The sequence below is a fragment of the Saimiri boliviensis genome, chromosome 9 (assembly GCF_048565385.1).
Source record: "Saimiri boliviensis isolate mSaiBol1 chromosome 9, mSaiBol1.pri, whole genome shotgun sequence".
Lineage (NCBI taxonomy): Eukaryota > Metazoa > Chordata > Mammalia > Primates > Cebidae > Saimiri > Saimiri boliviensis.
The window spans coordinates 94,609,357-94,633,968 of NC_133457.1; the positions used below are offsets into that span (position 1 = coordinate 94,609,357).

At 47.1% G+C, this 24,612-nt stretch overlaps 1 protein-coding gene and 1 non-coding gene across 12 annotated transcripts in view; one reads left to right on the top strand and one right to left on the bottom strand.

Moving 5' to 3' along the window:
• Positions 1-24,335, bottom strand: part of SNPH (syntaphilin) — a 42,976-nt gene extending 18,641 nt beyond the window's left edge. For 9 of the 11 annotated variants that reach the window (XR_746591.3, XM_003941028.4, XM_010351758.3 and 6 more), the window contains exons 1-2: positions 24,225-24,335; positions 23,863-23,969 (exon numbers count right to left, since the gene is read on the bottom strand). The gene's annotated coding sequence lies outside the window, so the exon portion shown is untranslated. Of the gene's footprint in view, positions 1-23,810; positions 23,970-24,224 lie in introns of all 11 variants that reach the window. The other 2 variants (XM_074406347.1, XM_010351759.3) reach the window with 1 other exon arrangement.
• Positions 11,715-11,851, top strand: LOC120368043 (U4 spliceosomal RNA). The gene has a single exon (XR_005582265.1). It is a non-coding gene; the product is annotated as a U4 spliceosomal RNA (small nuclear RNA).
• Positions 24,336-24,612: the final 277 nt, after the last annotated feature.

The following is a 24,612-nucleotide window of genomic DNA, read 5'->3' on the forward strand; positions in this document are numbered from 1 at the left end:
GGTCATAGGCACCTCTATTTCTATGGCATCATGAAGGTGTCATAACACAGCAGACCTAGGACACATATTATTCTGCTGCATAAAAGAAAAAACTTACTTTTCCATGAGACTTTAAGATACCACAATGGAAATGAGCAGAAATACACCTGCATTTTGGGCTGGTCATGCTTCCGTAAAAGCAGGACATCACAGAAATAAGAGGTAAGCATACTACAGAAAGTTGTTTAAAAAGAAATTCTTGGACGGCCGTGGCTGCTCACACCTGTAATCCCAGCACTTTGGGATGCTGAGGTGGATAAATCACCTGAGATCAGGATTTCAAGACCAGCCTGGCCAACATGGTGAAACCCTGTGCCTATTAAATTTATAAAAATTAGCTGGACAAGGTGGCGAGTGCTTGTGATCCCAGTTACTTGGGGGGCTGAGGCAGGAGAATCACTTGAACCTGGGAGGTGGAGTTTACAGTGAGCTGAGATCACACCACTGCACTCCAGCCTGGGTAAGAGAGTGAGACTCTGTCTCATTTGAAAAAAAAAAGGGGGCGGGGGGAATTCTTTATGTGCCTTCTCCCTAACTAGTGACTTTCCCTGTTCCACTAAGAATCAGCCTCACAGGCAAAGGAGAAGTCCTTTCCATGAGGAGTACTGCTCTTTCCTCTTCCAACAACTGCTGCATCCCACCCAGCAGCCCAGGCACTGTGCAAGCCCACCTCTGAGAGACCCTCAGCTCCTCTGGGCTGTATCACATCGTCCCTCTTGGTGATCTTGGGTCTTTGACCTCTTTAAGTCTCAGCTGTCTCATGCATTCAGGCACCACCTTCCTGGCCCTGCCTGTCTCTTTCAGGATCCAACCAAGGTGATGAATGGAGGAATGGGGGCAGTTCCTGGGACATCAGAGGACTGAACATTTCTTCATATCATTATTACCTGTTGAAGGAGATCTCTCTTTTTCCCTCCTTCAGAAATAACTCTTACTTTATCACCTCAGAGGAAGTCAACAGGCCCAGGCTTGAGTGACTTCGAAATTACTGGCAACCTCTGCTAGGCCAACTGATCTGGGATGGCTCTCCAGGGCAATGTCTGGCGGGCATCCTGTCTGTGTTGGGAGTAGCAGGGGGAAGCATGGTTTCCATGCTTCCACCATCCCAGCTGCTCCAGGGCTGCCCCTCTGCAGACACCCATGGAGAAGTATGAGGAACGCAGGGGCAGTGGTGCCAGCCCCCACTTGGTGGCTGCTTGGCAAGTGGCTCCTGGCAGATGGAGGCCCTTCAGCAACCTTGGCCACAGCATATGCTTCCCTAGGCTTGCTGACTGATAGAGCTGTCAAGCCTCAGTCCAGCTCCTCTCCCCTCCCCTTTCTCCCAAGCTTCCAGCTCTAAATCATCACAGGATGAGGAAAATGGTAAGACTTCCATCCCTATGGATTCTTTTTTTTCCCCCCAGATTTCTGCCTTGGTTCTTAGAATCCTGGAGTCATGCCCCTGCCACCTGGCATTTACCCCAAGTACCAAGAGGGACTAACACACTTTCAGAATCATAGAATGGAAAGGATCTGGAGTAGACCTCATCACAGGCTATTATTCTATAGAAAAAGAAACCAAAACTCAAAAAAAAAGCATGTTAGTTGCCTGAGGTTACCCAGAAAGTCAGGGACAGAGCCTGGCCTTGGGGCTGGACTCCCGAATTTAGCAGTGAGGCTTCTGTACTGCAACCCTCACCCTCCCCACAATTTAGATCCAGGCAAAAATTCAAAAAAATAAGAACGAAAAGTAGCTTTTCAAGTAAAGAAATCTTAGAAGGAAAGCCTAGAGGTATAATGGGAGAAGTCCTGACAATTTTAAGACAGCTCATAAATGACATGCAGTAAAATGTGCATTGAAACTGAGGCCCAGGGAAGAAGGGAATATCCAAGCTGACCACAAATACATGGTAGCAATAATGACATTGAGATTCAATTCCAAGCTTCCTGGCCACTGATGCCAAAAGGGAAAGTACGCTCAGTCTTACTGTTCTCATGGTTGTGGGAGGGTAGTTAGAAAATTGGAAGAAATAAAGATCTCCCTCAAATGAATTTTAAAAGAAACATTTTTGCATGGGATGGGCTGCAGGCCAAGACCATGGTCCACTGGGAATCTGCGAAGTGGGTCCTAAGGAAAGATGGTGTCCTCGAAGCTCATCCAAGTTGCCCTGTGTGTGCTGTGCTTTGCTCATGTGAGATTGAAGGACACGTGGAAAACATGGACCAAAGGACTAAAGGGATGTGGAGATGTCATCTCTTCTGCCTACAATGACAGTCCCTTTCCAGGGACAAGGCCCCACCCCTCCTGAGATGAGAGAGCGTCCTCATTCCTGGTAATACAAAACCAGAAACCACATAAAATCACTCACGCTGTCTCTTGCACTTGTATTCTCTCCCTGTCACTCGTGCGCACACATTCTCTCCTGGAATTTCATGACAATCGAGGCCCAACTGCCACATTTTCTAGACAGAAAAGTGAAGACTTGCCAAAGGCCACAATGGAGCCATAGAAGCAGGACCAGCTCATTCTAATCCCACCAACCGTTCCAGGCATGCCGCTCCTGTTGGAAGTCAAGGCTCATCTATCTTCCTGCAGCTCCCGGGGGCCCAGCATGGAGACACGGAGCCCGGGGCATCCAACCGTGCCAGTTTCAGCCCAGGAGCCCATCTCATAGCAGCTTCTTCATCTCACCTCCCAGCTCCCCTCTCTCTCTCCAGCTGCTGGCTACCCTGCTGTCCTCAGCAGCTGGTCACTGTCCACTTTCCACTTGATTCCCAGTGGCACTTCCCATGCCATGCTGAATTCTTTCACCTTCAATAAGATCCAGGGCCTTCAGCAAGGCTGACACCTATTGTGGCTCACACTTGCTGGAAGAGGGTGGGTGATTAATAAATGCCTCTCCTAGTAAGTTTTCCTTCTTTGGAAAAAGAAACTGAAACCCAGAAAAAGCATGTTAGTTGCCTGAGGTTACCCAGAAAGTCAGGGACATGTTAGTTGCCTGAGGTTACCCAGAAAGCTGCCCTACCTCTTAATTTAGCCAAAGTAAGCATTCTAAAACACTTTAAAAGGGAGATTCTACAAACATCTATGTCCTATTTTAAAGGTCCTTTATCTATCTCAGAACGAGTTTTCCCCTTTTGCTGAGAGGCAGACTAACCTGACAGATAGAAACCACAGCTTGAGCATCAAATGTGACTGAATTTTAGATCAAATATGACTGGATTTAGAAATTTGAATTCCAAACTCCACCACCCACCATCTTTATGACAGTGGGAATGCCGCTTTACTCCTCTAAGCCTCAGTCTCCTTATCTGTCAAAGGCACCTAATTACAGTTGTGCATAAGTATAATCACAATGAGCAATAACACATGTGAAATGCCTACCAAGGACCTGGCATAGGGACAGCACTCCATAAAGAGCAGTAATTATTTATTTGCCTGAATATATTCTTCTCGGTGTTGTTCATGTATATCACATCTTTCTTCCAGGCCGAAATCTTAATCTGAACAACTATACTAGTTTATGTCTGAGAGGTTCCTGACTACAGAATCACTTTATGCTTTCTTAAGTCTACCTGCAGAAAAAGAAAAGGAAAGAAAAAACCTAAACTGATCACTGTCTACCAAACAACAGGATTTCAGGGCATCACTACTTTGGTCTAACAGAGTATTTCAAAATTAACACATCCAAAATATGAATTTCTGATTTTGCCTTACAAAACTGTTTTTCTGCAGCTTCCCTCATTTCAGTTAATGGCAATTAACTGAAAAAGAGAACATATATCAAAAAATCCTGTCAGCTTCCTTTCCTTGCACAGTGTATGCACTTTACAGATAAGGAGATTGAGGCTGACACAGTCACAGAATCTGACACCTCTCGGCATCTTCACTGCTCCATCCCTGGTCCAAGCTACCACCACCTCTTTCTCAGATGGTGCAGGTCTCATTATCTCCTACAAACTCGATCCAGCAGCCAAAGGGATCCTTTCAGAACAAGAGTTGGATCATGTCATTCCTCTACTCAAAACCCCTCCAATGGTCCTTCCTTTCAATGGAAGCTAAAGCCTTTACTTTGGCTGATGTAAAGTTCTGTGCATCCCTCCCCCAACCCCCATTTACCTCTTTGACCTCATCTACCTCTCCTCCTCATTCACTCTGCTCTGGCCACCCTGCCTTCTTGCACACTTCCTCCTCAGGGCCTCTGCATATGCTGTTCCTTTTGCCTAGAATGCTCTTCTCCCAGGTCTCTGCCCCGTGTATTCTCTCTCCTGCTTCAGGCCTTTGCTCCAAGTCCACCCTCTCAGTGAATCTTGTCTGACCGCTTTGTTTGTGTGCTCCTCCCACAGCACTCCTCTTTCTTCCCATGCTTCGTTTCTCTCCTCTGTCCTTAGCAACAGCTAACATATGTATGTATGTATTTATTTTATGCCTTTAGAATATAAGCTCCAGAAAGGTAAGGATAGATGCCCATTTCATGCTTTCTGAGTGTCTTGTGCCTAGACTAGTGCCAGTCTACCACAGGCCCTCAATAAATCTTTGCTGGATGAATAAGGGGGTCTGCAATCATTTGGGTTGATGTTACTACCCAAGTAAGGATAGGCTTCTTAGCAACTCAACAAAAAAGCAAAAAAAAAAAAAAAAAGCTTTGTGGTACTTTGTTTATATTATTATAGTCCTTTCTACGCACAGTATCCTGTTTTAGTGGGCTTGTATCTCCTGCTAGGTTATGAGCTGGAAGAGTTTTATTCATCTTTGAAAAAAATAGCACCAGCAGGTCCCCTGTAAGGGCTGTACTGACTATATGCAAGAGCTTAGGTGGTGGATTCAAATCCCAGCTCAATTGGGAGTTGTGTGCCCTCAGGCCCATCAGTCTCAGGACCAATTTCCTTGTGTGTACTTGAGGTTAATCACTGTCATGACAACGAAAGGAGGTTGTGCTGCTGAGCATACAAGGGGCCCTTGGTACACCGTGCATGTCACAGCTGGGATAGAATTTCTAGAAGCATTGAAGGCTAAGTATTGGGCAAGGGCGAGCCTGGGGGCCCAGGAAGGCCAAACTTAGGGCCTTCTCCTCCTTCTCAGCAGACTGACCTCCTTGTTCTCACAGCCCTGGGTACTATTCTGCCCAGCACTGGCCCTAGCAGTGTTTGTACACCAGGAGTCCAGGTACCTGAAGGTTGGGGTGAGAAGGTTCTCAGAGACAGGTGACTACAGAGATTCCAAACTGGCAGCCCACAGCCGTATCGTACTTGAAGACCTATGCGTATATGTATTCCAATTCGGTCAATTATTTATAAACTGAGATATTTCATAGTTTTTAAAATCCATGTTTTCTGGCTTGTCTCAAACAAATTGAAAGATCTTTCAGCTCTGTGCCTGCATTTCTGCATGGTAATGATTGTCTGAGACTGAGAAGTGGTTCCTTTTTGCCAAAGTTCTTACCAGAGCTCTTGCTTTTATAACTGGTCTGTTTTGTTTGTTATTGGCCTGGCACTGGAGTTTGGAAACTCTATTCTGGTCCAATTTCATTTTAAATGTAGAAGATCTGAGGTCAGCGTGTGGGTGGGTGGCACTTGCCTGAGGCCCCAAGTAAATCATCGGTGGTGTTAGAACTGGAACCCTAGGCTTATGGCTCTGAATCCAGGGCACCAGGATGTACAAAGAGGCTGAGAACACAGCTTTGCAATGTTCTTTTGGTTGGTTCTAAGCTGTCAGGGAAGAAAAATGGAATACTTGGGCTGAGGGGTAAATCCTTTTCAGGAAAAGGCTGATAGAGCCAAGGAGGTAAAGCAGAGAGCACCAGCTCTGGCTGCAGCCAGCTAAAACCTCGCTTCTTCCCACCTGCTGGCAAATACTGGTCTCCCTAACCTTGTAAAATAAACTCAGGGGAAAGGCTCAGCCCACACTGGCTCTGTTGACATAGCACTCTCAAGTGTCCTGCTCACTGCCCTTTCCCCAGAGCAGGCATCGTAGGGGCCCCTGATATGATGTAGAGAGCAGGGGCTTTGTCCTAGGGCAGAATCAACCTGGAAACCTAGTTCTTAGCACAGGGCTGACCACGAGCTTCACCTGTAAAATGGAGTTTGAGTTGTGAAGACTGAACTCAGTGGTGCATGCAAAGAGCCTGGCACACACACTCCCAAATGAATAGTAATTTCTTTCCTGTATGTTATAAACCAAGCCTCAAAGACAATTGAATAACTTAACCCAGAAAGGTACAGAACTAAAATGGGCTCTCATAGCTTCAACTGGGTAATTTTAAAGTTTTAAATATAGTTGTAAAAGTAGTACATACCTGTCTAAAAGCCTTCCAGTTTTGCTACTGAAAGATAAACCACTGTCTAATTTGACTGCTGCCTCTTCTCAGGCCTTTTCCTAAGCACAGATATTTTTAGGGGGCGTGGGGTTATGTTTATACAGTTATAACCATGGCAAAAACATAAATTGTATCTTTTTAAAATTTATCATAGTTTAAGAATTGCCGAGGCATGGTGGCTCACACCTGTAATCCCAGCACTTTGGGAGGCCGAGGTGGGTGTATCACCTGAGGTCAGGAGTTTGAGACCAGCCTGACCAACATGGAGAAACCCTGTCTCTGCTAAAAATATACATATATATGTATGTATGTATATATAAAATTAGCCAGGTGTGGTGTTGCTTGCCTGTAATCCCAGCTACTCAGGAGGCTGAGGCAGGAATCACTTGAACCCGGGAGGCGGACATTGTGGTGAGCTGAGATTGAGCCATTGCACTCCAGTGTAGGCAACAAGAGTGAAACTCCTTCTCAAAAAAAAAAAAAGAACTGCCCATATGGCATATCCTTTATAAAAAAGTATTTTATGGGCTGCACAGTATTCCATTTAATAGGTCCATCATGGTTCATTTAGCATCCCTCTGTTGAACACTTAGACTTTCTAACTATCAAAAATAATGTTACAATAGGCATCTTTGTACATGATTATTTTCCTGTATTTAGAAATATTTCTTTAGGCTCGTTCCCTGGTAATGGATTTATAGGATCGAAAAGCATGAATGTGCTGCTAAACTGCTTTCCTGAAGGGTTAGGTTGCTTATTGGTTCTTCCACCCATACTGTATATCCATTAGCTGGGTTTTCTATTTGATCAAACCACTAGCACTTAGCCAAAGCCTTAAAAGGCAAACTGTTCAAGCTCAGACATACAAATCATCCAAGATGATTTTTCCACGTCTCTTTGGCCCTGTGGCAAGTATCTTCACCCCCACTCTCCACCCTCTGCCCCATGGAAATGCAGGCGGTGAACTGAGGCCTAGCTCAGAAATAGCCTAGCTCCAAGATGGAAAGCAAGCCTCCCAAAGCTACTCCCCTTTCTAATTACAGCATTTCCTATCTGTATGGCAGCTATGGCATAGCTGCTTCAGTCAATATTTACCAAGTGTCTATTGTGTGCCACTTCCTCCTCTGCCAATAGTCCCATAATCAAAGCATGTGTCAGGGAGGGGTTGGGCAGAAGCGAGAGGGACTCCTCTGCAGAACTCAGAAGCTGGTGCCCTCGAGCAGAGCTCTGGAAGATGGGTGCATAGTTGTTCTCCAGGTACCCAGGAGCTGCCTGTGGAGGAGCATTACACGTTCTGGGCAGGAAGAGGGGTTAGCATTTACAGAGTCACACAGACTAAGAGAGCTGCGGAGGGCTGGGCACTGCTAGACCACACAGTGTAGGGCATAGGGAAAGTAGAGAGAATGGTTGAGCCAGGAGGAAATAGGGGTGCCTTTTGAGCCTACAGAAAAAAGTTCTAATCAAGTTTAAGGTCAAAGTCAAGTTTATAGTTCAAGGTCAAGGCATGTCTAAAGCTCAAGGTCAGATTTCTATTATAGAATATAATCCTGTACCAGCTCTGCCAATATGGACTGGGAAGAGATGACCTGGAGAGGTCAGAGATGATAAAGATGACTCTGACCTGGAGAGGTCAGAGATGATAAAGTTTTAATAAGGGCTATAAAAGTCAAAATGAGAGTGGAGGTGATGAGGTGACAGAAGTAAAGGTAGCTTCAGGAGAAATTTAGGAAGTAGACTTCAGGGCCCCCAGAAGAGACAGACTGTAGAGAATGAGGGAGAGGGAAGAATAGTGATGACACTAAGGCCTCTGTGTGGATTAGCTTCGCTGCCTACCCAATGTTCTAGTCCTCCTCCTTCAATAATAGAACCCTATTCAGGGGTGGCAGTTTACCCAGCTGAAAACATAGAAACACACACCCCTCTCTATCCAGAGTTGCAGTGGCAGTTCTGGCCTGTGAGTTGTGAACAACGGCACCCTGGGCTTGGGAACCTGGCTAGGTGTCTGTTATCCTGCAAGGGCTAAAAGAGGAATGGGTATCATGCCTTCAGAGGCTTGGAGTCTTACCAGATGCTAGGAACAGTTCTAGATTCAGAATCAAGGCTTAGTAAACACCTGCTGAGGGAAGTCAGGCAGCCAAGCGGATGACCTGGCAGTTCTGAGAACCCCATCCCATCCATTCGGGCACCAGGAAGAGGGCCTCTGAGAGAGCTCCATCCTCTCAACCTCTTGGGACAAAGCCTAGTATAGTATGGAGGCCACAGTACTTGGGGCCAGGACACTCAGCTCTGCCATTGAGAATGACTCAGACCTGAGGCATACCTCTCTTGCCCCTCAGTCTGCCAATCTATAAAGTGGAGATAACACATCCCACCTCATAGAGCTGTTGTGACAACCTGACCTCTGTCTGCCTTGTCAGCCTTGTCTCCCACACACTTCCTTCACAATTCGTCTTGAAAATTCACTGGACTTCTGCCTATGCAGTGTTGTCTTCCCTGGAAAGCTCTCCCAAGCCTCTTCAGCCTACTTATCTTCCAAGTTCAATCCAGGCCCGAATGCTTGTGTGTAGCCTCAAGCAAGACAGAGTTCACAGCCCTATGGCACATGCTCCTTTCAGAGCTCATGGTATATCAATAGGATACAGGCTGTTTACACACATCTCCACCTGTAGATCACAGTCTCCCACCTTTTGGGAGTTACTGAGTCTACATGTATACACGCATGCACACATATATGTGTGTGCTGCTGGTGAGCTGAGACAGATGTTTGGCAGAAGAGGTCACAAGGCCCTCGTCCAGGCTCCACCCGACTCAGAACAAATCCGAAAAGCTGTGGGCACTGCTCCAGCCAGTGCATCCCCCAATCTGGTCAGTGTAGAGCTCAACAAACCTTTCTCACTGAATAGATAGCCTCTCCTCCTCTGCCTCCAAAAGGCCTTTTGATGGCATTGGTGCTGACACACGCCCCTTGCCCTTGCTATTGGGAGGGTCAGCTGGAGAGCTCTACTCCAGCCTCTCACCCACAGGAAGGCACCGCTGTGCACATCTTCACAAGATGAGGGATGCTAAGTCACCTTACTCACCCAGGGTCACAGGAATAAAAGGTATCAAGGGCCAGCCAGGCCCCACTGGACAGCAGAGCTGTTTGTGGACTCTGACACTAGACCTTCACAGCATCTAAGGGACTCAGGCTCCCTGTTTGCAAAATAAGACTGTTGAGACCTGTGAGCTTTATGCAGGTCCAGGTGCTAGCGTTTCATAGTTCTAGATGGTAGAAGGGAAGAACTGAATTCAGAAGCTGGAATCTGGGTCAGGCACAGTGGCTCATGCCTGTAATCCCCGCACTTTGAGAGGCTGAAGTGGGTAGATGGCTTAAGTACAGGAGTTCAAGGCCAGCATGGCCAACATGGCAAAATCCTGTCTCTACTTAAAAATATAAAAATTAGCCAGGCATGGTGGTATGTGCCTGTAATCCCAGCTGCTCAGGAGACTGAGGCAGGAGAATCACTTGAACCCAGGAGGCAGAGGTTGCAGTGAGCCAAGATTGTACCTCTTCACTCCAGCCTGATCAAAAGAGCGAAACTCTGTCTCAAAAAAAAAAAAAAAAAAAAAAAAAAAATTCAGCCATATATGGTGGTGCACACCTGTGGTCCCAGCTATTTGGGAGGCTAAGGTGGGAAGATCACCTGAGCCCAGGAGATGGAGGCTGCAGTGAGCCATGATGGCACCACTGCACTCCAGCCTTGGTGACAGAGTGAGATGCTGTCTCACAAAAAAGAAGAAGAAGGAGGAGGAGGAGGAGGAGGAGGAGGAGGAGGAGGAGGAGGAGGAGGAGGAGGAGGAAAGAAGAAGAAAGAAGAAAGAAGAAAGCAGCAGCAGCAGCAGCTAGAGTCTCTCAGGAAACCAGTCTTTCTATCAGTGCCTCTCTCACCTAATCATATACACTGAGTACGAAACTTCCATCAGGTTCTCTAAAGGCTAGCCCTACACACTAGGAGAATATATTTGCAAAATATATATTTAACAAAGAACTTATATACAGAATGTATAAAATATTCTCATTCAACTCAGTAAGAAGGCCAACAGCCCAGTTTTTTTTTTTTTTTTTAATTAATGGGCAAAATACTTGGACAGACACGTCACCAAAAAGGACATGTGGCTGTCAAATAGACACAAAAAGATGCTAAATGTCACTAGTTGTTAGGAAAATGCCCATTAAAGCTGTAAGGAGATACCACTACAAGCCTATTAGAATGGCTAAGATTAAAAAGATTGACCATACCAAGTCCTGATGAGGATGTAGGAGAGCTGAAACTCCCTTAACACTACCAGTAGGAATGTCAAATGGTACAGATGCTTTGGAAACACTCGGCAGTTTCTTAAAAAGTTACATATATATTTACCAAATGACATAGCCATTCTTCTCCTAGGAACTTACCCAAGAAAATAGGAAAATGTATGTCAATTGAAAGATTTATACAGACATTTTTTTTTTTTTTTTTTTTTTTTGAGACGGAGTTTCGCTCTTGTTACCTAGGCTGGAGTGCAATGGCGCGATCTCGGCTCACTGCAACCTCCGCCTCCTGGGTTCAAGCAATTCTCCTGCCTCAGCCTCCTGACTAGCTGGGATTACAGGCAAGTGCCACCATGCCCAGCTACTTTTTTGTGTTTTTAGTAGAGACGGGGTTTCACCATGTTGACCAGGATGGTCTCGATCTCTCGACCTCGTGATCCACCCGCCTCAGCCTCCCAAAGTGCTGGGATTACAGGCTTGAGCCACCGCGCCCGGCTATACAGACATTTATAACAGCTTTACTTGTAACACACACACACACACACACACACAAACTGGAAAGAACGAAATGCCCATCAACAGATGAATGTATAAACAAATGATAATTTATCCTTTCTTTATACTATGGAATATAAGTTTGAGAATAGCCTGGCCAACATGGTGAAATCCCATCTCTACTAAAAAAAATAATAATAAGCCAGGCATGGTGGCACATGCCTGTAATCCCAGCTACTTGGGAGGCTGAGGCAGGAGCATTGCTTGCACCTGGGAGGTAGAGGTTGCATTGAGCCGAGATGGCACCACTGTGCTCCAGCCTGGGTGACAGAGCAAGACTCTGTCTTGAAAAAAAGAAGGAATAAACTATTGGTATATACAACGTGAATTTCAAAATAATTATGCTGAGTAAAAAAGCCAAACCAAAAATGTGCATATTATATTATTCCATTTATATAAATTACTAGAAAATGCAAAGTAACCTGTACTGACTGAAAGCAGATCGGTCATTGCCTGAGGATGAGGAGGGAGGAAACTTTTGGGGATGATGGACATGTTCACTATCCTAATTGTGGTGATGGTTTCATCAGTATAGCTTTGCACAGTGGCAGTATCGTAGCCAATGTGGTTTATCTGAGGCATGATTATTGCTCATTGAAAGAAACAAAAAAGAAATATGTTAAGATTTACCAAACTGTACTTTAGATATGTGCCGCTTGTTGTTATCAACTATATTTCAATAAAGTTAGAAGGAGGAATAGGGGAAGGAGTAGAGAAAAGGAACGGGGAAGCACAGCAAACAGGAGTCGTCTTAGGAAGCCAGGCAAACACAAACAACACACACACACAGACACTGACACCACACACACACAGACACTGACACACAGACACAGACACACACACACAGATGCACACACACAGATACACACAGGCACAGACACACACAGGCATACACAGACACACAGACACACACAGATACTGACACACACATATACACACAGACACACAGACACAGATACACACATACAGATGCACACACACATACACACAGGCACAGACACACACAGGCATCACAGACACACACACAGACACACACAGATACTGACACACACATATACACACACACAGATACACACACAGACACACATACAGACACACACACTGACACACAGACACACACACACATAGACACACAGGCACAGATACACAGGTACACAGAGACACTGACACACACACAGATACACACACAGACTCACAGGCACACATACACACAGGCATACACACACAGATATACACAGGCACACACATAGGCATACACACAGACACACACAATGACACACACAGATACAGCCACACACACAGGCACACAATGACACACATACAGATACACAAAGGTAAACACACAGGCACACACAGACACATGCACAAGCACACATACAGACACACGCACAGGCACACACACAGGCACACATACACACAGACATAGACATAGACACACACAGACATAGACATACACAGAAACAGACACATACACACACAGACACAGAGTATGAAACTCCCACATGGCCTTTAATCTCAAGGAATCTTTCAGCCCAAGATTCCATCTGATAGGGACAACAAAGCTTCTTGTCATTTACTCAGCATTTTTCTCGAGTGTTTCCTGTGTGCCTGGTTTGTGCTGGGCACTGGGAATTCAGAGACAAATAATCCTTGCCCCAGGAAATTATTTCTAGCAGCCATGGTATAGGCTTCCCCAAATTCAACCTAAACATCTAGCCACATGCCCCTAACATCCCAGCCAGATTCCCTTCACAGAGTCCCTTGGAGCCCTGCCTCCTGGGCCTGATTTTGTTTCTACCCTTGTTACCTCTTGGGAGAAAGCCTTCAATTAGCTCACAACTCCAGCAGAATTCTGTCTTTTATCTGTGCAAAACAGACATCCAAGCTGAACCCCAACTGATTTCTAATAATTGACCAATGAGATCTGAGTGTGATTCTTCACAGAATCACAAAAATTCTGGACAGGAAAGAATCTGAAGGTTTCAAAGCCCAACATCCATCTGACTGAAGTTCTGTTTCTCTGAACAACATTCCTGTTCTGCAGTCACCTGGACCCAGTTTGAATACCTCCAGTGAGGAGGGAGCTCACTACCAACTGAAGATGTGTTGAAGCTTTGGGAAAGGCGTGAAGTTATAAAGTAATTCCTATACAACATGGATGAAAGGGTACTGGCATTTATTAATCACCTACTGTGTCTAATAAATGAAGCCTCTGGGCTAAGTATGGGCTTTACACATAGAAGATTTCTAATCTGGTTTAATTATCATGCCAGCTTTGCTCTTAGGAGGCCTGTAATGCCCACGTTTACTATTGAGGTACTAAGGGTCAGATAAATTAAGTGGCTTGCCCAGTCACAAAATCAGTCTATGGCAGAGACGGAGACAGCAGTCCAAGCACCTCCAGCTCCAGTCTGTGCTCTCTCTTCTCAACCACCTAGAGAGCAGGGCAAGGGGGCCAAGGGGCCCAGTGCTGCCTAGGCTTGGATCCTGGTCTTTTTCATCCAGATGGCTGGCCTCAGGGATTCCTTATAACACCCACCTTTGTCAGGCTAACAGCTTCTGAGGACTTCTCCCTCAGGCACATGGTCCAAGAGTGAGGAGCTCCCCTCCAGTGGAGGTAGAAGCAGCTCTCCAGAAGGAAGCCACAAAACAGAGTGTTGACTCAAATGGTCTACAGCACCAATCTAGGCCCTGGGTAAGAGCCTGGGCTCTGTGAAGGTACTGTGGGAGTTGGAAGTGGGACCCCTGAGAGATTGTGTTTGAGCTGGGCTTTGAGACAGGTCTGGACATGGGGAGATAGCAGTACTAGCAGGAAGACAATTTCAGGCAGAGGGAATAGGGCAGGTAAAAGTAATTGAGGTAGAAAGGAATGGCAGGGAGGAAATACTACTGACTAGGGTAGAACATGTCCAAGAGTCACTTGGGGACTTTTCTGAAGTCATAACGCGCCAAAATGTCCTTCTCTATCTCTTAGGCTACCTCACTTCTATCAGGTCCAGGGCTAGCAACCTTGCTTTAAGAGCCCAGCTAAGCTTTGAGGAGGAAGGAATGTACATTCACAGGCCTAAGAGAACAGAAATGGGGAGAAGAAGACAATGAGAAAGCAAAATGAGGGGCAAGGAGAGGTTGGGCTCTGGAATCAGGTATTTGGTAGCTCAGCCACCATGTAAGAGCTGTGGGATCATGGACAAATTGCTTCAATTTCCTATAGTTCAGCTTCCCTTTCTATACTAATGCTTTCCTTACCTGGGCTGTCAAGAGGATGTTATAAGGTCACATATCCCCTGAGCCTGACATGTAGTGTAGCTGATATCATTAACCTGGACAAGAGTCGGGACTTAGAGGGTCAGAAAAGCAATCGAGGCCCATAGAAACAGGAGGAAGCAGTGTTTGTGGGGACATCTGCTATATACCAGGCTCTTTCCCACAGGGGACTGCAACAGATCATCCCATCTCCTTTCAGGCAGGAATAATCGATTTCTCCTTGGCAGATGAGAAAATGGCCCAGGGGGTAACACAATTTGTCTGAAGTCCCAGGCTAACAAGTGGTGGAACTGGAAATGAGCCAGGCCTGACTCTGAAGCAGCGAGTGGCTCCCAGAAGGCCCAGGGCCACTTAAGTGGATAGAGCTCCTCCTTTTTTGGTTCTGAGCCCCAAAAGTGAAGAAGGTGGCTACTGTCAGAAGACTTAGGTTGCCCCATGACATTTCCCTCACAGCAGAGGAGATGTTTAGAACACCCCTTCTCCCTCTGGGGCCAGATGTCCAAAGTCTGCTACTTCTGAAAGGGAGGCTGGAAGGGAGAGTGAATGGTACAATGCAGACAGAGGGAGTGTGTGGGAAGTAATACGGGGGAAGTGGTGCCAAACTGGCTGCCTAATGAGGCTTTGGGAAAGACCCAGGACCCAGGATTGACTGTGCCTCTGTTTCCACCATTTTAAAAGCCAGAAAGGACAGGGAGCTGCCCTTTGCTGAAAAGCACCAGACCAATGGCTTAGCCTGACTAGAGAGTTCAGTGCCCTCAGACTCACCATCCTTACACAGTCCTCCTCTGCTCCTTTGCCTAGCACCAGCTCTTAAGATCCTGTTCTAGTTCCTCCTCTTCCTCTGGGAAGCCTTCTCAGATAGTCCCGACCTACAGCTATTCTTTCTCCTGGGAATGCCAGTGGCACCCACTGCTTGCCTCACCTGTGACCAGCCCTGTACTAGAATTCCAGATCCTCTGGGTCACAGCTGTCAAGAATGGCCTTTCCAAACTCCATCCCATGGCAAGAATTCCTCCTAGAACATCTAGCCCTATGTGAACAGCCCAGAGATGAGGTGCTAGCTCTCAAAACACATTGTTTTTTTTACTAGATTTTTAAATTTTCCCCCTTTTCTCCCTTGCACTGAGCCAAAATTTGCCTCCTTTGCTGGCACTTGCAAAGACTGGTCTGGCATCTGTCCCTCAGGGCATGCAGAAGCCCACACTCTCTCCTGTGCCTGCACTTTGAATACCTTTACCCCTGAAGACGACTATTCCCTCACTATAGTGTGGGAAGCCATATCCTGTATACCTGTGTTGGAGTCCTCACTCCACCCCTTACACTTATATAACTTTGGGCCAGTTTCTTCTTCCTAGTGGTCCTAGTAAAACACTTCTTATCTTACCAAGCAGCACAGTGCCTCACTTGTTGTATGTGTTCAACAAATGGTAGTTGAATTTATTTTTTGTTCACCAATCACTTATTTAGAGGCAGTATGGCTTAGAGGAAAGAACACAGCTCTGATGCCAAACAGACTGGCATCTAAGCATAGGCCCCTCAACACAGCAGCTGTGTAACCGTGAACAAATTCCTTCCCCTAAGTCTCAGTGTCCTCCTCTATAAAACGAAGATAACATATGCTAAATGAGCCTGGATTGGTTGACTCTTCTTTTAGTCTCTGACCCATCTGTATGTTGCCTTTCTTCTGCATCTGCCCAGTTTCCCAGGCTACCAGTAACGCAGTTCTATCACTGTGTGGCAGGCACAGTGCTGAGAGCTTTAGATGAAGATTCCATTCAATACCTATTCACTGTGTAAAATGGGTGCTATGATGGCTAGCACCTCACACTCAGAAGACACACAGTCAAATGGTAGCTGTGGTTAATATTTCTATGTGTCAGGCCCTGTGCACCACTCACATACCTTCCCTCCAGCCAGGCTAAACAGCTACCTGAGGGTAGGGACCACATCTTGGTGCCTGCGTGTAGAGCAGATCCTCAGTACACGTTGGTTGAATGAATGGATATAAATACTTCTTTACATTTCTTCACTGTGGCCAGAATAGAACCTTACCATCATAGGTGCTTCATGAATACTTGATTTACTGGAGCCACAAAAAATATAAATTGTCATCAGTGGCTGTAATCTGAATCCTAGAAGGCCCTGAAACCCTGGTAGAGTTCCTTCTGCTAATTAAGCGGTCCTGTGAGGTCCTTCTCTAAGACCACTCTAGGCTCTCTCTGCAACCAGATCCCAACTTTCCCTCTTCAGGGAACATGTGGCAGAGCTGTCCACAGACAGACTGCTTGCTGTCTGGACCACAGCACAACCCAAGGAGAGGGCAGCAGCAGCTCTGCTACAGGCTGGCATGGCTTTCAAAGAATAGGAGCTGGCAGGGTGCAGTGGTTCACGCCTGTAATCCCAGCACTTTGGGAAGCCAAGGTGGGCAGATCACGCGGTCAGGAGATTGAGACCATCCTGGCTAACACTGTGAAACCCCGTCTCTACTAAAAATACAAAAAAACTAGCCAGGCGCGGTGGCTCACGCCTGTAATCCCAGCACTTTGGGAGGCCGAGGCGGGCGGATCACAAGGTCAAGAGATCGAGACCATCCTGGTCAACACGGTGAAACCCCATCTCTACTAAAAATACAAAAAATCAGCTGGGCATGGTGGCACGTGCCTGCAATCCCAGCTTCTTGGGAGGCTGAAGCAGGAGAATTGCCTGAACCCAGGAGGCGGAGGATGCGGTGAGCCGAGAACATGCCATTGCACTCCAGCCTGGGTAACAAGAGCGAAACTCCATCTCCAAAAAAAAAAAAAAAAAAAGAACAGGAACACAGGAACTACCCCACACACTGAGGACCTATGAGGCACCTTTCTTCACGCCTCTCTCTCAAAGGTGGCTCCTGTGCCAGGCTGCATAGGCCACTAGCCAAGTTCCCTCTTCTGAAGCTGCCGACCAAGCTTCAGAGACCCTGTGGTAGGGAGGTGTGGCTAGGGCCAACTTCAAGGAGTACAGAGGTATCTGGAGGCCTCCATCCCCAGAAACTCAATCCTAACAGTGCTGCCATAAGGGAAGGGGCACCATTAGGGCCTTTGAAGCTGGAGGAGCCAGAAGCGGAAGATCACAAGCTGCCAACGTCAGACTAAATGCCCCAGCCTTGCAAACAAGGCATTCCCTGGCCTAGGCTGCCTTTCCAGCCTTCTTTCCTTTCTCCACCTTTGCCTGTGGGCCAGCCAATAACTACTGAGCACTATGTGCCTAGCATCTAAAACTTTACATCTGAGGTCACAGACTGATGGCCTGTCATATACACATTTTAATATGTGCCTAGTCAGTCAAATTTTAAAAATTAGGAGATGTCACAACAAATATCCAGAGTCCTATCTTATAAATCAGAAGACCTGACAATACTGGGCACATGTTCTTGTAGGCAAGAAGGGTGGGAGCAGGATAGCAGCTGCCTCTTTCAGGCAAACACTTTCCAATTTGCTACAACCCTGGCCTGTTTTACCTTTGTAAACAATAGCATTTGACATCCCTTGCTTAACATCTTTCATTTTGCTGTAGAGACTTTCTCACGACCTTAGGAGACAACATCATTTCCCAATTTTACAGATGAGGAAATAAAGGCTCTGAGAGAAAAAAATATCTGGGCCAAAATTCAAACCCCAGCAGCCCAACTTCGGAGCCAAACACAGGAACACTAGGCCGTGGCAAAATGAAGAAAATATAGACAATGCAGTGAATTTCTAACAAAGCAAAATGTATTCAATTTGAAGGAATGCCAATTTTTTCTGATAACATGGCTTTCTTACTTGGGGGAATAGAAGTATTAAAATGTTCTTTCTCTTATTATATGGTAGTGACAGTAAAGAGAACCCTAAGTGTCATCTGAAGGTCCTCATCTGGTAAAATAAAAAGCTAGCCAACCTAGGATGGATTCACAAATGCACTGATCTTTGGGAAATGTAAGTCCAGGACCCACTGCTCTGCTACAGATTTCCTGTCCCAGTACTACAGCAAATATTCTGCTACTCCTCTTGGTTAAAACAAAAAACAAAAACACGTAACTTCATCTAACCGTATCTGCATCATTCTATTTTTGCAGAGGTGGCTTTTGAACTGAGCTTTTCCACAGCTCTCTCCCTCCAGCAAATCCACAGAACATTTGTTCATACCTCTTATTATATTTGTCTTATTCTTCCTCAAATTACAATTATATGTATCCTATCCACCCTTCTACCCCTTAAAGTCATTACAGAGCAGAAGAAAGACACTTTGGGAGGCCAAGGCAGGTGAATTGCCTGAGGTCAGGAGTTTGAGACCAGCCTGCCCAACATGGTGAAACCCCATCTCTACTAAAAATACAAAAAATAGCCAAGTATGGTGGTGCATGTCTGTAGTCCCAGCTACTTGGGAGGCTGAGGAAGGAGAATCACTTGAACCTGGGAGGTGGAGGTTGTAGTGGGCCAGGATCATGCCACTGCACTCTAGCCTGGTCAACAGAGAGAGACTCTGTCTCTGAAAAAAAGAAAAAATAAAAAAGAAAGAAAAGAAAAGGAAGAAGAAAGAGTTGCTGAATTTTTAGCCACTCAGAGCTAAAAAAGCTCTTAGAGATCATCACTTCTGACTCCCATTTTACAAGCATGGAAAAGCAAAGGGTCTGATGTAAGGCCACCCAGTGGGTCAATGGCAGAGCTTGGGTGAGGACCCAGGTCTCTTGACTCCTCGGTGCTGGCTCTGCCTGCTGCATCAGGCTGCTTCCCAGCCACTCCCTTTTGGTTGGCTCAGCATCTCAATTCAGAGGACAGTGCTGAGCATGCGACAAACACTCATAAATATCTGATTAATGCAAAGCGGCCTGGGACACACAGGCCTCTGCCTCTCCAAGGCCCTCAGCTTGAGCTTCACATCACCTGCATCAAGACTTCCCTCAGCACCAGCTGCCCATCAAATGAAGAACTGGTGCCCCGGGCCTCTGGTGGCCTAGATGTAAAAAGACCACATGTGGCTTAGAAATACAATTCCCATTAGGCCAGAGTTATGAACCAAGCCCTGCTGAATAATCTTAGGCACATGCCTTCACTTCTCAGGTGTTAGGTGTTCTTCCAGACAGGTGGAACGCCTAGAATAGACATGAAGAAAAATTCCCCAAGCCTATCAGATGGTTATAGACACGAGACAGCCTTTTTCAGAGGAATTTCAGAAACCTGCTTCTAGAAGCCTCTAAGGACAGGAAAGGTTCTGGTCTACTTGGGACAAATGGATAGTTCCTTCGAAACTGTGCCACGGAGTGAGCTTGGATGGTCCCCCAGATTGTGTCCACCTTCTAGATTAATGAGGACAGGAGCCAACAAGTCTTTAGAGCTGTTTGGAAACATTCTAAATGGGATAGAACCCTATACTATTATTATTAAATTATTATTCACAAACTCAATGCCAAAAATAGAGATGTCAATGGCATCATCTCTCTAAAGCCTTCCTGACCCACTCAGTAGGAAAGATCATTCCCTTCTCTCTGTCTCCCCACCCCCTCACACATATATCAGTATGTCTTAAAGCTTCCAGATGTTTTCTCATACCTACATGTTTAGGCATCTGTCTCCCTCTGTTAGATATGAGCTTCTTAAAACTAGGACTCGCCATTTACTCTTTCTTGTATGCTGTACACTTAGCCTAGGGCCTAGCTAATAAATAATTATAAATGCTGATCAATGTTCAGCAAGTTAAGGAATCCCCTCCACCTCCAATACTGGAACAAAGTTGCATGTAGGCCTTTTAGAGGCAGTAGACGCATGCGATCATTTGAGGGATGGGAACTCTCAGAGGGAAACTGGCTTACTCACAGTTACACAGTCATTGGAAGGGCTAGACTAAAAGCAACCATTTGGACATGCAGTCCAGTGCACTTTCAGCTAAACATTTTCTAGGTTCTATGACACATTGGTTGTACGACTCTAGGTAAGACCCTTTGCCTCTCCACCTTGGCTTTCTCACTTATAAAAATGGGTATATATGTGTGTCTATATGTGTGTCTATATATATATATATATAAAGTGCCTACATAATGGGATGATCTGAGTAGTAAATAACTGAACCCATGTAAAACAGAGCACAACACATAAGAAGACTCAAGGCTGGGTGCTGTGGCTCATGCACGTAATCCCAGAACTTTGGGAGGCAAGGTGGGCGGATCACCACGAGGTCAGGAGTTTGAGACCAGCCTGACCAATATGGTGAAACCCCGTTGCTACTAAAATACAAAAAATTAGCTGGGCGTGGTGGCACGTGCCTGTAATCCCAGCTACTTGGGAGGCTGAGGCAGGAGAATTGCTTGAACCTGGGAGGCGGAGGTTGCAGTGAGCCAAGATTGTGCCATGGCACTCCAGCTTGGGCAACAAGAGTGAAACTCCATCTCAAAAAAGAAGAAGACTCAAAAAATGTGTCTGTCTTGACTGTATTCAGGCCTAACCATTATTCTTGGTAAAGGGGCATCCACCAACCATCAGCAAAGCAGAGCTCATGGTGAAAGGAAAACTCACCATTCCTGACTCTCACAGTTTTCAACCAGGAAGTACCCGCAACAATCGCTTGGGAGAAATGCCTGATGTCTCACCATAAATTTTCACAGCTTTTTCTCCTCCACACCCCTATACACATTTGCAAATGCACACACAACTCATAGCATCAGCAAGGTATACATGAAGAGGCAGCAAAACCTTTGACACAGCATGTTCCACACAGATCTGTTGTCAGGTAACAGGTCTAGCTGTGCAAGCATGAGCAAGTCACTCAATCTCTCCAAGCCTCAGTCTCCTCATCTTTGAAATAGGCATTATTTGCTATAAGGATTACCTGAGATAGTTAATGGTGTAGGATTTCATAAATGACATTGAGGGTAATAATAGTTGTTTGATTTTTATTTAACAAAATCCACTTGACAGAATGTCAGAAGCAGAAGGGGTATTAAAGATGACTTAGTCCAGTCCCATCATTATATAGATGGGCAGACAGAGGCCTTGAGGGGAGGCCTGACTGGCCCAAGGTCATGTAATAAGGTGGTTGAATGGGACATTGGACCTGGGTCTCATGATTTTCTACTGCATATCCATGTTGACCACTTGATTCTAGTTATCTGCTCCCCTCCCTCAAACACAGAAAATGACTAGAATAATTTCTTTCCCAATCCTGCCTTCAGAGTCATGTCACACCAGTCAGCACCATCTGGATCCCTTTTTGCCAACATCACCACCCTCCCAGGCACATCTGGCCCCTTTTGGTCTAGTCAGGAGCCCTAGAGGGTAGGCAAGGCATCTGTTCACCACCAGTAATAGCAATAATAACAGTAGTAGAAATAATAGTAATGACAACCAACAACCTGTATGATATCCTACACTTAAAAGGGCTTTCACCTCTACAATCAACACATTCCCAGTTTCTCCCTAACCTAGTTGGACTAGGGACATAATTTCTTCAAGTTCGTTTCATTCAATACTTACAGCACCTACTTTGGGCCGACTCATGAGCCAGAGGCTGGAGACATAGAAAGGAAAATGACAGGGCCTCTGCCAAATAGAAATTGAGGGTGGAGGTGGGGGGACATGACAACTTATTTTGGCCCAAATGGTGCAGCAGCAACATCCCCCACCCAGCCCTATGGGGAACCTCCTTTATCATGCTGTCAAAAGGCAGACGGTATCTGTGGAATAGAGAGGAGAAAGACTTGTGTGCTAGGCTGAAAATGATAGCAGGAAGGAAGATAAAGAATTGAAAATACAGGCACCAAAAGCGTGACTCCTGGCCTCAGGGTGACTCTAGGGAGACACTCCAGGGAGAGCAAGAGAGCCGCAGTGGGATTTGTATGCGATCCGGAAGACCTGATCCCTGCCCTGCTGCCAGCACACAAGATTCTGCTGCTTCTGTTCCCTCAGAGACTCCGCCCTTGGATGCCAGGATTTTCCAAACCCAATGCTGGGCTATAGGTCTCCTTGGGACCATCATTTGCTGGAATGATGTCACAGTCCTTGCAGTGGAAATGCTGCTGCCTAGGCTCTGAGTGTGGTGGCCCAGCACACTTCAGCATTCATTACCCCTGGCAGGGACCCCATCTGCAGGGGTGTGGAAGAGACTGGGAGGGGAGGGGGAGGAGAAGATGACTATAAGCAGCCACCTCTTCCTCCCTTCCCCCAGTCTGTCTCCTAAGTCCTGAGTGCCTGAGAACCTACTATGTGCCAGGCAGAGGCACTATTTTAGGTGCCTCCCCATATACCTCACTTAATCTTCATATCAGCCCTCTGCAGGTGTACCCCTAGATTTACAGATGGAGAAACTGAAGATGGGGGAAGGGAAGTCACTTGGCAGTACACGGATGTCACCATAGGGCTGTCTGGTGCCTCCAGTTCCTTGAGGCCCACAAGGTCAGTGTTTCACTTGAGAAGTCCAGAGTTGAAAGAGATCAACTGAGGAAACCCCAATTATTTCATGGACCTAAATTTAAATTGCCTTAGCAAGGGGTCCCCCCGACATGTAAAAGCTGTTTGAGTGATACACTGAAATTATACAGATCATTTAATCCAATTCCTGCATTTAACAGATGAGCAGACACCCACGCCTAAACAATTTTAAGATGGCTACTTGTGGCCAATTAGCAAAGGGCCTAAAACCCCAATCTCTGGCACTTTCCTTACATGACTCTGCCTGCAGAGACCACCTTTTTCTGAGAAGCCTCCAACCCATCCCCATACCGCCAGATGGGCAGAGAAGACAGAGGAAACAGGCAGCATGTGACTGGCCGGCCTCTTCTTCAGTCTGCAGGGCTGGGGAAGGGTAGATGGGGCTCCCCAGCCCAGTAGGTGTTGCAAACAGCCCAGCTCCCTGCTGTGTAGTGGAAGGCTTCATATCCCAGGGAAGCTCCGGGGAGACTGAGGCTCAGCTCTTGCACTCTAGGACTTATGGGCATTTCCCCTCAGATCTACTGCAGGGCCCTGATGCTTCTCAGAGAGAAAGATGGGATGGAAGCAGTCATTGGCACTTGACCTTGGGGTGGGTGTGGGGTTCCATCCTTCTCCCACCCCCAGGTACCCTTGCTCCTCCTCCAAGGAAAAGAGAAGCTTAAATGTTTGCCAAATGCCAGAAGAGGAAGACAAATAAAAATTGGAAGGGGTGGGTTTCCTAAAAACCTCCTAATCGCCCACTTGGGCATCTTCCCTGTTGCAATCAGCACCCTCTAATTCGTAAATTTCACGGAAGGGAAGGGAGGGAAGAGCTTAAAGGGATGTAGGGGAACGAAGGGAGGGTAAGAATGAGTCACGATTAACCCCTCTTAGGCTGGTGCCCTCCACGGGATTCTACCGCAGCAAGCGGTTGCAAGCGGCCCCCACCTGCCGCGGTGCAGCGCAGGGCCAGCTCCCAGCTCCGCCGCGGCCTCCTCACCTGAGTCCACTCGCCCTCCGCAGCCCCGCCGGCTCGCACCACTCCGGCCCGGCTTGGCGCAGCGCCTCTGCAGTCGTTGCTGCAGCCGCCAGGCCCTGATCAGCGACCTGCGGGGTTAGGAAAAAGAGAGAGACAGGGGCGGGTGAGCGCAGGCGGGGAGCACCCGGGCAGCTGAGCCCCGGCCGCTGACAGCTGGGCCGCTGCAGCCAGAAGGCTTGGAGGGCAGGCTGCCTGCCGGGTGCTCTGTCCCCTCCTCCTCGCGGCCCGCGGCCCCCACCCCACCCCCTGGCACTTGGCACTCCGGGCTGCGGCGGGTGCAGCTGGGCGGTGGGCCTGGAGGTCCCCGGGGTCCTTGTCATCACCTGCGGAGGCGTCCATGGCTTCAGCTGCCCTGCCGGGGCCGCCGAATTGCTCTCCCGAGCCCCTGCAGGAGGCGGCTAGCTGGGTGCTCGTCGGGGCTGGGGCTGCCGGGAGGGAGGGGCGGGGAGGGTGAGGTGGATGGAGGGGACCAGCCAGTCGGCGGCTCGCCGGCAGCTGCGTAAGCGGCCCGTCTTTACTTTCCTTCTTAAAGAGATAGTTGGTATCTTGCTCTAGAGGCCCTGGGAGCAGAGACTCGAGCACACCGGGAGCGGGGTCCTCTCCCACCTACACACCAGCCGGTACTCTGAGCTGGGCGATCGGTCGGGCATGGTGGAAAGCGTCTTGGTCAGCTAATAGGCTGTGTGACCCTGTGCAAGTCCCTTCACCTCT